The sequence below is a fragment of the Quercus lobata genome, chromosome 7 (genome assembly GCF_001633185.2).
Source record: "Quercus lobata isolate SW786 chromosome 7, ValleyOak3.0 Primary Assembly, whole genome shotgun sequence".
NCBI lineage: Eukaryota > Viridiplantae > Streptophyta > Magnoliopsida > Fagales > Fagaceae > Quercus > Quercus lobata.
Genome location: NC_044910.1, coordinates 17,093,262 through 17,108,394, shown reverse-complemented (window position 1 = coordinate 17,108,394; position 15,133 = coordinate 17,093,262). Strand labels below are relative to the sequence as shown.

The 15,133-nt window shown below is 35.5% G+C and overlaps 1 pseudogene across 1 annotated transcript; it reads left to right on the top strand.

The window, feature by feature from the left end:
* The first annotated feature begins 549 nt into the window (after positions 1–549).
* LOC115954310 lies at positions 550–3,736 on the top strand (annotated as a pseudogene). The gene is made up of 2 exons (XR_004083877.1): positions 550–922; positions 2,130–3,736. The product of XR_004083877.1 is annotated as a cyclic dof factor 3-like (transcript).
* Positions 3,737–15,133: the final 11,397 nt, after the last annotated feature.

The following is a 15,133-nucleotide window of genomic DNA, read 5'->3' as shown; positions in this document are numbered from 1 at the left end:
CACGCACCCAACCCTTTTTCTTGTCTTTCTGACCTCATCTCCATCCTTAGCCACTACATCTCTTGGCTCTGATTCTCCTCCTTTGCTTACTCGGATGCCATGTGGCACTTCCCCAGTTCCCACGCGCATTCCATAAATTCAATATATATATATATATATATATATATATATATATATATTTGTAGAGAATTTTTTTACAATAATTTTAATATCACACTTATCACACACAATTATATACCTAATTTCAAAATATATTTATAGACTCAAAACTTATAATTTACTCATAGTAGGTATTATTAACATATTATAAAATTAATGGGTGTAATTCGTATTATAGTTGATTTTTGTGTGATTACTTATCATGACTATAAAATGGTCCACGGTAAGTTATGGAAAAAATGTGATTATTAAGTCTTTATTAGACCAGTTGGTCAGATTGTGAGAAAAATTGTGTTATTTGAAAAAAAAAAAAAAAATTTGATTTTAAATTCCAAGACGCAAGCCTGTTCCACAAAAGTAAAAGAAAAAAAGACGACAATATTGTAATTAAAAGAGAAAAGTTAAGAAAGGATGGTACTTTGGTGATGCTTCACGTTCTTTGCGCTTTTTGCTGGGAACTTTTTTACTGGAGAGGGTTTTGTGGTTTTTTTTAAACAGAAAAAGAAAAGAAAGAGACTGTGTGTGTTTGAAAAGGGTCTTGGCTTAGGAAAAAGAAAAAGGGTCTCTTTTTATGTATAAATATATGGGTTTTGGCGTTGGGCTTCAAATTTATTTGCAACAAGTCTTGTTTTCTAAGTTTGAGAAGAAAATGAGTTGTGGAGGAGATATGTGTGAGGAGACAAGCAAGGATCCTGGTATAAAGCTGTTTGGGAGAACTATTCCTTTGCCGGAATGTCAGATTCAGCCCAACTCCCAACTCATGGTACATGCTATAACCATGATTCTAATTCTATAAGGCTTCCTTTCTTTCTTTCTTTCTTTCAAATACTGAGAAAAATTTTGCTGCTTTTTTAGGCATGATGAATCAAACTTACTTCTTGGTCTTTATATTAAAAATGATTGTTGGTGAGTGGTCTATTAATTGTTTGTTACTTCCATTTGTTTGGTGCTAATGGATTTCATGGAATTCACTTAGTTTGTGATTTTTTTCAATAATTTAGAAACGGGAAAAAGAGGAGGGACTTATGTTTCTAATTGATGTTATTCTCCAAAATTGGGTTTATGTTTGTTTTGCTTTGACTTGAAAGAATTGAACTTGGCAATGGTGGGTAAATTTTGTTTTTAATTTTAATTATTATTTTTCAATCAAGACCCATACTTAAATTTAAATTGTGAAATATTAGTGATCTTCTTTTCTATCGATTCTATACCCAAAAAAGCAATGAAAGAAACAGTCAAACAAACAAACTAGTTCTTGGTTAAAATGGTCAGTAGGCTGGGATTCTCCCTGGTGTTACAACCAAATTCTGAAATGAAAAATTGTGTCCTTGTAAGAATAGTTTAACTGTTGGAAAGAAATCTGGGCTTCTCTAAAAAAATTTTTGTCTGGAAAGTTAAATGGAAAGCACTGCTCAGTTCAATAAGGGGACAACTATGGTCACTTAAGTTATAATCAGAAATTGTTGTTGGTAGCTCTGCAAATTTATTAATGATTAAAAATGTGTCAGTCGCAATATTGATTTAATGGGCTGATGCATGTCTTTGTGCTGGTAAATTTTGTTAAATTTATCAGCATTTCACTTATTCTGTTATTTATTGGTTTCAACATAAATAGAGGAGTTAAAAGTTAAAGCCAGAAGAAATAGCAATGACATTGATCCACTTTTTAATCAATTTATCCCAGATTAGAGGGATCTGGGAGGAATAGAAATTACAGTGGTGGTATCACCCTTCTCGTCTATCATTCACAGTTTCATATACACAGACAAACCTGCTGTATAAACTCTATAGGAAGTTTGGAAATGGTTGTTCTTCTCTTTCTTCTCATTGATTAACTCTGTGTTCATAATGAATCTGTACTTGCGAAAAAGTTCATTAGAAAAAGTTTTTTTTTTTTTGTTGTCCAGTACTTTCACCATCCAATTACCGCTTCTAAGCAGGGCACCAATTGTTTGATTTTGAATTGTCAGGATGCTTGCAGTGATATAACAAGTGCAGAAGTGGAGAGCTCTTATGCCGAAAACTTAGGGAAGCATGAGAAGTCCACTGATTTAGGGGATAGGAATGAAGGGCCTCAAACTCCTATGCAGGTTGGGCCACAAGTATATCCTACACCAAAGAAAGACCAGATAGATACCAATAGTACAGAAGAAGAGAAAGTATTTAAGAAGCCAGACAAGATACTTCAATGTCCAAGATGCAACAGTTTAGATACAAAATTTTGCTACTTCAATAACTACAACGTCAACCAACCGAGGCATTTCTGCAAGAACTGCCAGAGATATTGGACAGCTGGTGGAACAATGAGAAATGTTCCTGTGGGTGCTGGGAGACGAAAGAACAAGCATGTAACCTCCCAATACCATCAATTAATAATATCCTCCAATGGATTACCGACGAGATTAGAAGCCCCAGACTCATCCAATCACCAACTTCTCTCATGTGGTGAATCTTCAACTGCTTTCAGGTCTTCAACAGGAAACGAGAGAGTCCTAAAATTTGGTCCAGAAGCACCTCTCTGTGAATCCATGGAGACTGTTCTTAATATAAGAGACCAGAAAAGATGTGTTGAGATGGGTTCTGTAAATGTTGGAGAAAATGGAGAAGAGCCTTCTCCATGCAGACCGTCCATGACATTTTCCAGTAATCAGGGGAAGCAATTACCTGAAAATGTTGTGCAAAAGGAGCGAGTCAGAATGCCAGGATCTTGTTACGAGCTTAATACCCCACATCCTCAGCATTGTTACCCTGTTTCTCCTTGGGGTGTCCAGTGGACTGCAGGTACTCATAATTTTACCTCAGTGGAAACAGCACAACAAACTTCTGAATGTGTTTCTGTACCAAACAGCAATGATCCCAATCCAGTTCGGTTGTACCCCGCACCGATGCTTGCAGTTCCAGGCTTTTGTCCTCCACAAGTCCCTTTTCAATTCATACCAGCAACATATTTGGCTTGTATGCCTGTTTGTGCAGCTGGAGCTGGGAGTGTCTCATTGACTGGATCTAGTGGATGTCTATCTCCATCCTCCTTTGCTAGCAACAGTTGCTGCTCGGGCAATGGCTCACCAACACTAGGCAAGCATTCGAGACTTTACACAGATGAAGAGAAATCGGAGACATGTGTTTTGGTTCCAAAGACACTGAGAATTGAGGACCCAGATGAGGCTTCAAAGAGTCCTTTCTGGGCTACTTTAGGAATTAACCCTGGTCAGAAGAAATCTATGTCCAGAGGTTCTCTTTGGAACATTTGAACCAAATGTAGATGACATGAGCCATATAGCTGATGCATCTCATATCCTGGAAGCAAACCCAGCAGCTCTTTCTCTCTCTCATACATTTAAAGAGAGCACCTAACAGGCTCTGGGCTATGAATTTTTGCTTGAAAGACTTGAGATATATGATTTTGTACATATTCCTGGGACTAGCTGTCTGTAGAATGTGGGAATGGCCGTCAGTAAAGTGTGGCATTAGCTTCTCATTGTGGTGACAAAGCCATCGTTTGATATGAATTGATTATGTACTTCGAAGTTTTGGATTATGAACAATGAGATAAACGAATTCTTGGGAATTCTGAGTCTGCACTGTAATCAACAGTGATGTGGTTATGGCTGTTTCACATTAGGAGTCAATATTGTAAATTAGATACTAACTAGTGAGTGGCTGTTTGTGGTTTGCGACTTATTTAGGTTTCAGTTTAAACACCGATATGTATTTCTTTCAACATGAGACAAGGTTGCATATATGAACATTCAAGAATTTAGAATAGAAATCTCATTTTCCCTTTTTTTTTTTTTTTGATCTTGTAAACTGTTTGGATATGTTTAGAGTTTAGACGCCAGTTGTACCGAATTCCAATTTTAAAGTCGAATTGAATTTGTGGGGGTTGAAAATACTAAGATTGGGCCGAGGCCTCTACTAATACCTTGACTGTCACAACAAATTTGTAAAATAGGAGGCAATCCATAATGGAAGATCTAAACAAGTAAAATCTAAGTCTAAATGAATACTTTATTGATTATTGATACGATTACTCTCTTGCCAAGGTTAGAAGTAACCAAAAACAGAAATGATCCTACTTACTTTTCCCAACTTTTTCCCATCAAGTGTCTCCTCCCCCTTTTTGAAGATGAAAATGAACTTTTAGGGTGTAAAGCACTGTTCACATCAATCATTTAGTATTCAATGTGGCTTGTGTTAGGTGCGAACACCTAATTAATGCGGAGGTGATTGTTGCTTGGGTTGTGAGCCATCTCACCTGGCTTCACGGCCCGATTTTTGGGTTCGATCTTCTCCTTAGCCACTTCACCAGCCATTTATTCTTAGCCAAAATTGTCTGAGGTGCAATGAACTTCATCTACTCTCCTTGGTGAATGGACGCCACTTCCCAGTTGGGCATTCATTCCCTTTTTTATACTTGAGCCTTCCTTCCCAAAGGACATGGGCTAGGCTTGGTACCTCGGACTGTTGTGTTCTCTTACTGGGCCTATGGTCTGCGGCTCGTGGAGCATACTTAGGAGACCACTCCCCTACACGCAATATCCCTTAAACACAAATAGGGAAAAAAAAAACTGTGATATGGTGATTAAGAGAAAACTCGATATGAGAAAAACTCACCAAGGTTATAATGACTAATCCCAAAGAAAACAGATGTACTAAAAATAGAATAGAAGTTTTCAACAAAATTAACCTTAAATATGTTACTACAACATGTAGACTTGTTGATGTGACCTCACAAAACTCCAAATCCTTGGATTCTTCTATCCATGAACTCTGTTCAATGTGAACACCCGTTCACAACTTGAAGAACCCTCTTGAAGATTCTTCACAACAATTGGTTTATGAGTCGATTTTAGTAATTAACACTACAAGAAAAACGGGCTCTTGTGGCGGGCCAAAAACGACACTAAAGCCTAAAAAAGCACCGCTAAAGGTACATTTCACCTTTAGCAGCAGGTGCTATTGCGGCAGTTCATCCCGTTAGTGTTGTAGAGTCACAGTAGATCTATTGCTATGGTAACAAAAAGCACCGCTGTATATGCACATTTAAGTGGCGGTTTTGGTTTATTGCGACAGGCAAAAAACCGCCGCCATATCAAGTTAGAATTCAGGTCAATTGACTTTTAGCGGCAGGTTATGTGCGCTGCTATAGGGTATCAATTAAAACGAACTAATTGCACTTGTAGCAGCGGGCAAGAAGTGTTGCTATATGAGACAACCTTTAGTGGCGGGCGATAAGCACCGCTATAGGGCTGCATGTAAAACAAAACATATACACCTTGTAGTGGCAGATATGACTGCTGCTATATGTGTGAACCTTTACTATAGGGCTGCATGTAAAACAAAACATATACACCTTGTAGTGGCAGATATGACTGCCGCTATATGTGTGAACCTTTAGCGGCAGGCGATAAGTGTTGCTATAGGGCTTTATTTAAAACATAACATGTGCACCATTAGTAGCGCTTTTTGACCATCGCTATAGGTTAATTTTTTTTTTCCCACTGGGTTTTAAAACCACTTTTTGCTGATAAATTGTTCATGGACCTGTTGCAAAGAACCTATAATAGTTTTAGCTCAACTAACACAATACCACAAATGTAACTAATTAATAACACCACAAATGTCTCCAAACTACGTAATATTAACATAGAAATATATTATCAAATACATAACATTGTCTATAACCATCATCATAAGATGAACAAAAAAAGATGGGGTCCTTTGATTAAAACAACTGCTCAAATTAAACTAATACCATAATCAAAGTTCCAAAGTATTTAAAAATATCCTTCAACACTAGCAAAAAATGCGGTTGTTCAAATGTAGTTCTTTGTACACAAAAAAGTCCTCGAACACCAAGATAAAACTTATAAGCTGCTTGGTTGATGGGATACGGCTAATGATTTTTGGAGAGCTGGAGATTGTTGGATCGGATGAACATCCTACATACAAATTATGATTACTCAATAAGTGCATATAAATGGAATAGAATGACAAGAAAATATTACCAAGGCAAAAAATGGGAACAAGTTAAACAGAACCCCTCTCAAAATCTAATTGGATGACTTGTAATTTAGCTACAATTAGTATATAATTTTTTTGAATATAGTAAAATGAACAGTTAGTATATAATTGATATTAAGATATGGTTGTTAGTTAATGTTACCAATCACAACAGTATAAAGAGAAGTATATAGTAGTACTAGTCCATTTGGATTAGTTTTTTTTCCATTAACTTACTAATTTATTTATGTATATATAGTTTTTTAAAATCTCTCTCTCTCTCTCTCTCTACAATTGTACATACATTAATTTTTCAGCAAATAAATAAATAAGTTTTTCAACCAAAAAAGAAAAAAATGATCCTAATGCACACTTACGCATTCACAAACATAGTTATTTTCTTCGTTTTTTTTTGAAATTTTTTCTCTTTAATTTTCATGTAAAATTGACAGGAAGGACAGCTTCATAACCCATAGAGTATTTTGTGATGCACTGGCTGAAGAGAGTGCAAGACTATCAGCAAACCAATTAGCCACAGGTAGCACAAACCCAACAATAGTCCAAACTCTTTTTCCCTTTCAAACCCAACAACACTTCACAACCCCACCACAAACCCACAATAGTCCAAACTCTTTTTCCATTTTCCTTTTTGAAAATGGCCACTTTTGGGATGCATATTCCTATGTCTCCAACTACTTTAAACTATCGTGTCCTATGGGGTTTTAAATGAAGACATGTCTCTTATATTTTAAAATTGAAATTCTAAAAGTCATTTATCATACCTGACTGCATTGTGAAGAAATTTGTTGCATTTGTTGAAGCATGCAAGCCATTCTTTGCTCCATATCTTCGAATTGACTAAGTCTTTCCTTTATTTCATCAAAACTTGCCAGTTTCTCCTCCATAGTACACCATAATAAGTAGCACCACCTTTAGTAACAACACAAACTCCACTATTTTGAGTTTTCCTAGTTGCCTCAGACTCTTTAGTGCGAAACTTCAAACCATTTATAACATAATGCTTGAACTGTTTTGCTTTATTATTTGGATATCGAGCAAGCCATCTAACTTTATCAGAGAGTTCCTTTTTCTCAGAGGTATTCATTGACATTACCTATTATAGAGAATGACTTTTATTAGAAGTATGCTATCTAAAGTGTTACATCCAAAAATAGTTCTATATATATATATATATATATATGCTTTACTTACATATTCCCTAAATCAGCTGCAAAATTTCTCCATGTGCTATCTTTGAATAACATCATCAGTTACATGAAAAGGGAAATCAACCTTGATCTCTACTATGTGTACACTGTGTAGACAAACGTGTTAGTGTTAAGCTCAAGTATTGTATTGGAATGACATGAAAGGATACGCAAGGACATATCACTTACTCGTGAAATGAGGTGATTTCTTCACATAACGATGTGCTTGGATCCATGAATTTGAATCTAGTGTAATGCTCACCACCGCACCCATGGATTCCTTAACATTCCTTACAGACAGATTGAATATAGTTTCAACAGATTTAAAATAGCGTGAGCAAAATGTTAAGCATTCCTCAGCTATATACTCTTTTGTAATGGAGTCTTCTGGATAAGTTTTATTATGCATGTAAGACTTAAGTCTTGACAAGTACTTATTGGAAAAAGCAAGATCAACAACAAGAAATTGTTAAGTTAAACAAAACCAAATAGACCAAGTTACTATATGTGTTACCTCTTTATGGGATACATCCAACGATAATGAACTGGACCAACAACGTTGGCTGCGCTAGCCAAATGTATGACTAGATGTACCATCACTATAAAGAAAGAGAGAGGGAATATCCTTTCTAACTCACACAATGTCACTACAATTCTCTTCTCAACAGCCCCAAGTTCCTCCACATTTAGTACTTTGGAATATATCTCCATAAGGAAATAAGATAAGTCAATTAAATGCCTACACACTTCAGGGGGCAAAGATCCGCGTATTGCTATCGGAAAAAGTTGCTACATTAAGATGTGATTATCATGGCTCTTCATCCCACTAATCTTGCATTCTTTGAGTTTGACGCAACATGAGATGTTTGAAGAATAACCATCTGGCACTCTCACATCTTTCAAAACTTGCAGAAAACCATCATTTTCACTAGCATTCATATGGTAGTAAGCATGTGGCATACATGTCTGATCATTCCCAACCTTTTCCAAGTGAATTTCACTTCTTATACCCATATCTTTTTAGTCTTGGCATGCCCGTGCCTTCAAGTTATCATTTTTCTTGCCATCCAAGTTCAACAATGTGCTAATTATATTATTGACTACATACTTTTCAATATGCATAACATCAAGATTGTGACGCAACACATGGTCCTCCCAATAAGGCAAGATTGGACATCTATATTGTTCCAAAGAGAGGTTGGATTGGGAATTAATAATGATAGCATGAAATTAGACCTTTTTATGAACATCCTCGGAGGGAGATTGTATGGGATCAAAATGACAAGCCACATACTATAACTAGTATTCATATTTCCATACGAGTTGAATCCATCGACTACTAATCCAAGCCTCACATTACAAGGCTCGGATGAGAACTCTATGTACTTAGAGTCAAATGATTTCAAACTTCAAAATTAGTAGGATGCCTCAATAACTCGTCATTCACATGACCATTGGCATGCCACTTTATATGATTAGCTATTTCATGAGATATAAAACGTTGTTTCAATCTAGGCTTTAAGGGGAACCACCATAGGATCTTAGCAGCTTTCTTTTTTTCTTTTCTTGGGGGAAGCATTAGTACTTTGTCAACCCAAGGGTCATAACCCCTACAAATCCCATGTGACACTAAGTGAGCCTGTACAACATCTGTAGGCCACGAATCTATATGCACACATTTTTTATACGGACGTAAAATCATTCCATTTGGGTATGCATGGTTAGATGCAAAATTCAGAAACTATTGAACTCCATCTAAATGTTCTCGCAGCCTTCTATTGGTAAGTCTCTTACAACTCTTATCCATGCTATAAAGTGGTTTACAAGAAACACCTATAATGTGATTTCATGAAAACACAAACCAAGAGTTAACACACATTTCATTTAGTTAATTTCACTTTAAGTTAAGAAACAAATCATCTTTAATCATGCACTTTCAGCTATGTTCCTAAGAAAACAACGAATTTAAACGCATAAAGAAGTTATCAACACATTTGGTAACTATAACATCATTACTAGCAATATTCTTTAGGAATGGACATCTCTTTAAATATCCCATTTAATTTCAGTGTTCCTTATGTGAAAAAAAGATAGAGAGAAGCCTCTAAAATTAATTAATCAAATAAAAACAACTCAACAAGAATCATCCAATATTAGACAAAACAGTCGACACTCCCAATATCAACTAAAACCACCTTATAACTCCATGCAAGCCACCTGCTTGCCCCAATTCAACAACCCACCAAACACACACACACACACACACAGAGTACCTTAAGCCTAACACAAACAAATTCACTTGCTTTAATCACACGAACTTGTAATGCCTCTTCTTTTCGCAATCTGCCAACAAGGAAAGAATATATATAAACCTAAGTTCATTCTAAAATCTAAAACTAATATATAGTTTACTGTGTTCTCAAATTAGCCTAATTAAGAATGTTAGCCAAAACTATCCATCAGCATGTAAGCATCTAAAGTTGGAGCTTAGTTCATAAAGTAACTGCAACAATCGTCAACTATCCATCAAATTTTAATTATTTACAGACCTATAGCTTTAATAAGTGATGCATGCAACATTAATAATTATGATGATAATCAACTAGCATTCAAGGATCCATTGTATGTTCCAGTTGGGCCTATTACTAAAGCAAGATCTAAGAATATCAAAAAAGCACTTAATGGGCTGATTCAAGAGATTTGGGCTGATTCTAATGCAGGACATTCCAAGCTTGGCCCAAAGGAAGATGAATGCGTAATAAATTTAATCCAAACTATTAAGGGCTGATTTGGCTTAATTGGGCATGATTTATGGTATGGATTAATAACTAATTAACTTTCTAGCTCCATATCAGTTAATAGACATTTTCCTTGCCTGGAGCTTCTAATTTCAGACCAAATCTACCTTAATTTTAGGCTTTTATTATTAAGAACATTTTTTAGCTATTTTCCTATTTTGGACATGCTAATTTCAGACCAAATCACTTTTATTTAGGGTTTTCTTATTTAGTCCCTTTTTTATATTTCCTATTTTCATTCATGTCTTATAAATAGCATGCACTCATTGTAATAGAGGATTATTGAATAAAAATCAGACAAATGTGAGGCTTTTCTCTTCTTTTGGTTCTTTAAAAACTGTGAACTTATCAAGGATTCTTCCTTGTGGCGTTCAAACTTTATACATTTGGTTCGTGATTCAATTATAATTATTGGGTCAAGGTCTGTTACTTATACTTTTGGTTTGTGTTTCACTTATAAATGTTGGGCCAGGGTTCTATCAAAATCCGAATTTTAACTTTCTTGGGCAAAAATATTCCAATATTATTTGTTAGGTCTCAAAGCGTGTCAATTGAGGTTCGCATCAAATTATTTACATTCCTACAACATTTTAATGAGCTATAATCATTAAACATGCATCAGCAATCTCCAATGTCTTGTTTCACCCCCTTATAGCAGCTATACAACAAAATAGAAGAAATTGGCATCAACCCACCAAATGCAAAGTTGCAAACTATAGATGTCAAGCATAGGACGTGTAAACTTTTGTTCAAAATAAATTATGAGACATGCTAATTTTTTTCCATAAGAAAATTTGCATTTTCAACAAACATAATGAGTTAGTCTCATAGCTATTTGCATATCCAAAGCATATCTATATTTCCACATAAAAAGAGGAAATGATTTTTTTTTCAAATTGGTAGCTACATAGGTAGCTAGTGGAACTTTAACCCACAATCTCATCCTCCAACTTACTCTTAAAAAGAAAAAGAGGGGTAATTTAAGCTAGAGCTCATTTGCCAGAGGAAATGAAAATTGACCATCAAACTCATAAGAACCATATAAATTGAACAACATGAAAAAATAAATAAAAAATATGCAAATTAGTTTTTAATATAAAAATTCCACACCTTCAAATCTTGCTAGGAAGCAGAATATGGGAGCCCATGAACAACAACTGTAAAACAAAAATAAACATGCATCAAAACCGTTAAATCTAAAAAGGGCCATTGAATTTAACCCCAAAAAAAAAAAAAATCATTGCAAAGTGAAATGAAACAAATAACAAAACAAAATTTTGACAAAGCAAGTCTCTCTCCCATGTCTCAAACTAATAAATGAATCATATCCAATTCTACAGTATTTTCCACATACCATAAACTATCAAATTTCCAATCTTTGAGCTACAAAAACATAAAACAAAAGCTACCCACAAAATATTCACACATCATTAACCAAATTACCAACGGATTACCAATCCATTCACATAAAACACAAAAATTATTCACTTTCAGTCCATTTATAAACTATCAAAATTTCAAATCTTTGACACAACATAATATAAAAGCTACCCACAACAAATTCCAACATCATTATCTAAATTATCAACCAACAACCATTCCATCCATGTAAAGTAGACAACAAAGGCTCTTTCTCACACCTCAACTATTCATTACTCCAATCAAACTCCATAATACTGTGGCCAATCACAAACTATAACATCTAATCATTAGCCAAATTACTATTCGAATCACATAAAACACACAAAAAAACTATTCATTAGTCTAATCATTACCTACTTTATACCCAAGTCCATGATTCATCCGAATTTATTCATAACCCAACAATTTTTACAAAATTATAATAAAAATCATACTAATAACAAAACACTACCTTCATGGCATGGTCACTCTCCCATGCCTCAAACTATTCATTAATCCAATCAAATTCCACAATGTATTTCTGTAAAAGCATCAATGGCAGCTCCAATATGATCTTTCTTGAGTAACTGCACTTGCTTGGTTAATGTTTCTCCAAATTTCCTACAAAACACATATTGAGGCAGGTTTATGGAGTGTTTGGTTCTAAGACTTTAGGAACTAATGTATTAGAACTTCAAGTTGTATTATGTTAGCAAACCATGATCAAAACATAGAGTCGAGGTCTAGGCTTGCTTAAAGTGTGTTTATGTGTAAAATTGGAATAGAGTGATTGCAGAATTTATTGGACAAAAATGCAAGGCTCGATCAATCAAAATTAGGCTCGATCGATCGAACCACGTGTAGATTTATTTTTCTGCAAAAATTCCAACTTAGCCCAAGCTCATTTGACGTGTAGGGTTTTGCGTTTTACTTCAAGTATAAAAGGAAAAACCCTAGCTACGTGGATCAAAGAAAGAAGTAGTCCATGGACTAGGAGCAGTCACATGGTCGTGATAATAAGTTTTCTACTCGAGGTAGCAATAGGATGTTAGTGGTCTAAGTTCTATTGTAAAAACTTCAATTCTTTCATAGTGGATCTGTTTTACTTTGAGGATAGTTAGGTTAAATCCATCCCAGGTTTTTTACCAATTAGGTTTTCCTGGGTTATCATATTGTTGTATTCTTATTTCTGCATTATTTACATGATATGATTTTATTGTGTTAACCTAAAACTGAATAATTTATTTAAGTAATCACTTGGCTAAATAACTAGGTTAAACAACTTGTGTTAAGGGGTCCAATAACTAGCTATTTTTAATGCTGTTTCTATGGAGGAATTTAAGAGAATCTCAAATGTGCATGAAGGCACAAAGGCAGTTAAGATTAATAAGTTGTAGCAGTTAACTACTAGATTTGAAAACACTAGAATGTCTGATGATGAGTGTTTTGTTGAATTCTATGCTAAACTTTATGATTTTGTTAATTCTGCTTATAATTTGTGAAAGCTCGAAAATTTGTGAAAGCTCGAAAATGTGTGAAAACACAAGAGCTTGTTTAGACCCCCAATTAAAATTACGGCTTGATTGATTTTACACTAACTTAATACTAAGTGCGGAATAGTATAAATACAAGTGGATAAACAAATAAACTACTCTAATCCATATTTAAAGCAACACAGCAGTAAAACGAAATGTAAAAGAGTAGGGAAGAAGAATGCAAACACAAGATAACACGCTGATGTGTTATCGAAGAGGAAACCAAAGAACTCGGTAAAAAACCTCTCCGCCGCCCTCCAAGTGGTAATCGATCCACTAGACAATCAGTTGGGATACATGGGTGAGCAAGAGACCTTTCAAGCCTAATCTACCTTCTGTACCTAAGCCCTCCAAGCTCCTACTCCAACAAGGCTTCTCGGAATTGTGTCTTGTCTAGCTTTCCGGACCCCCAACAAGCTCCATGTTGCATCTGTCATCCTTGGCTTCTTCCAATACTTCCCAATAGCATCAAATGATCACTTGACACTCTAAAAAGGTGTGATAAGTGTTTGGGCTATCAATCTCTCAATGGTATAGAAATGGAGAGGTAGCAGATGAGGAAATTTCACAAGCAAGTGTGTAGAGAATTATTGGTATAACAATTTCTAACTCTCAAGTTTTGTATCTAGGGTTTTCTCTTAGAAGCTCTCCTTAACATTTGTGGGTAAAATGGATATATATAGTGTGGGTACTGAAAGTGTGTATCAGATAGTACAGTTTAGCAGAACAGAATGTTTCGCGGGAAGGCCTTACCCGCGAGCTACTCGCGAAACATAGCTGTCTCCATCTGTACTGACTCTTCACATTCCAGTCATGTGCAAGGCATATGCTTCACTTTGCGGGATGCTTAGTCGTGAGCTACCTGCGAGAAATCTTCTGACTTCAATTGCTTGAGACTTTACACACTCTCTCTCTATCACACAACCCTTACAATCAAATCTCACAATAAATACAGGGTACACAAGATTGAATAAAATTACAATCCAATTTGGCACGGAATAAAAGCCAACTAAATACATAGTTATAAATCACAACTTTACAATCTCCCCATTTGGCTATTCCGTGACAAAACCCCTATAACAGACTCTAGACTTAAATGTGAGTTTGGGAACAGTGGCAAAACTTAGTCACACCTAATCTAGAAGTTGTGAAGCACCTGCACTTATATACCGATAACCTGAAACGCTTGCACACAACCAAAACTTCCATTAAACTTATGACAAGTTGAATACATGGTACGTATATGAGCAAGTAAAATGCGATCAAGTTAGTAAACACACTAGAGCATGTAAGCAAAACTTGATCAAACGGGATTAGTCATTGAAGAATGACTACAATGAGCATTTAGCAAGTAAATGCTCATCCGGACACGTAATGCAATAAAGAGCAATCCCACGAATCAATTGCATGTCTAACACTCGACCAATGCAAAATACATGAAGCATATGCATCTAGGAACAAGATCCTACTAGGGCACAAGAGCATGATGCGATGAGAGTAGCAAAGCATAGATGATACTAAATATAACTCAAAGCACCATTAAGCAACGAGAAAACAAGCATAAAGTAAAACAAGGTTTTCTCATAAAAGAATGAATGTCTTCTCCCCCTACGAATGTGCATAAAATAGAATTACTCCCCCTAAAAGTGTGCACATGAGTCATAGAGAAAGTGGGTATATATAGTGTGGGTACAGAAAGTGTGTATCAAATAGTACAGTCTGGCAGAATAGAATGTTTCACGGGTGTCTCACGAGAATGCCTTATATGCGAGCTACTCACGAAACATAGCTGTCTCCATCTGTACTGACTCTTCGCATTCCAGTCATGTGCAAGGCACATGCTTTACTTCCCGTGATGCTTAGTCGCGAGCTACCCGCAAGAAATCTTCTAGCTTCAATTGCTTGAGTCTTCACACTCTCTCTCCCTATCACACAACCCTTACAATCAAATCTCACAATAAATACAGGGTGCACAAGATTGAATAAAATTACAATCAAATTTGGCATGGAATAAAAGCCAACTAAATAC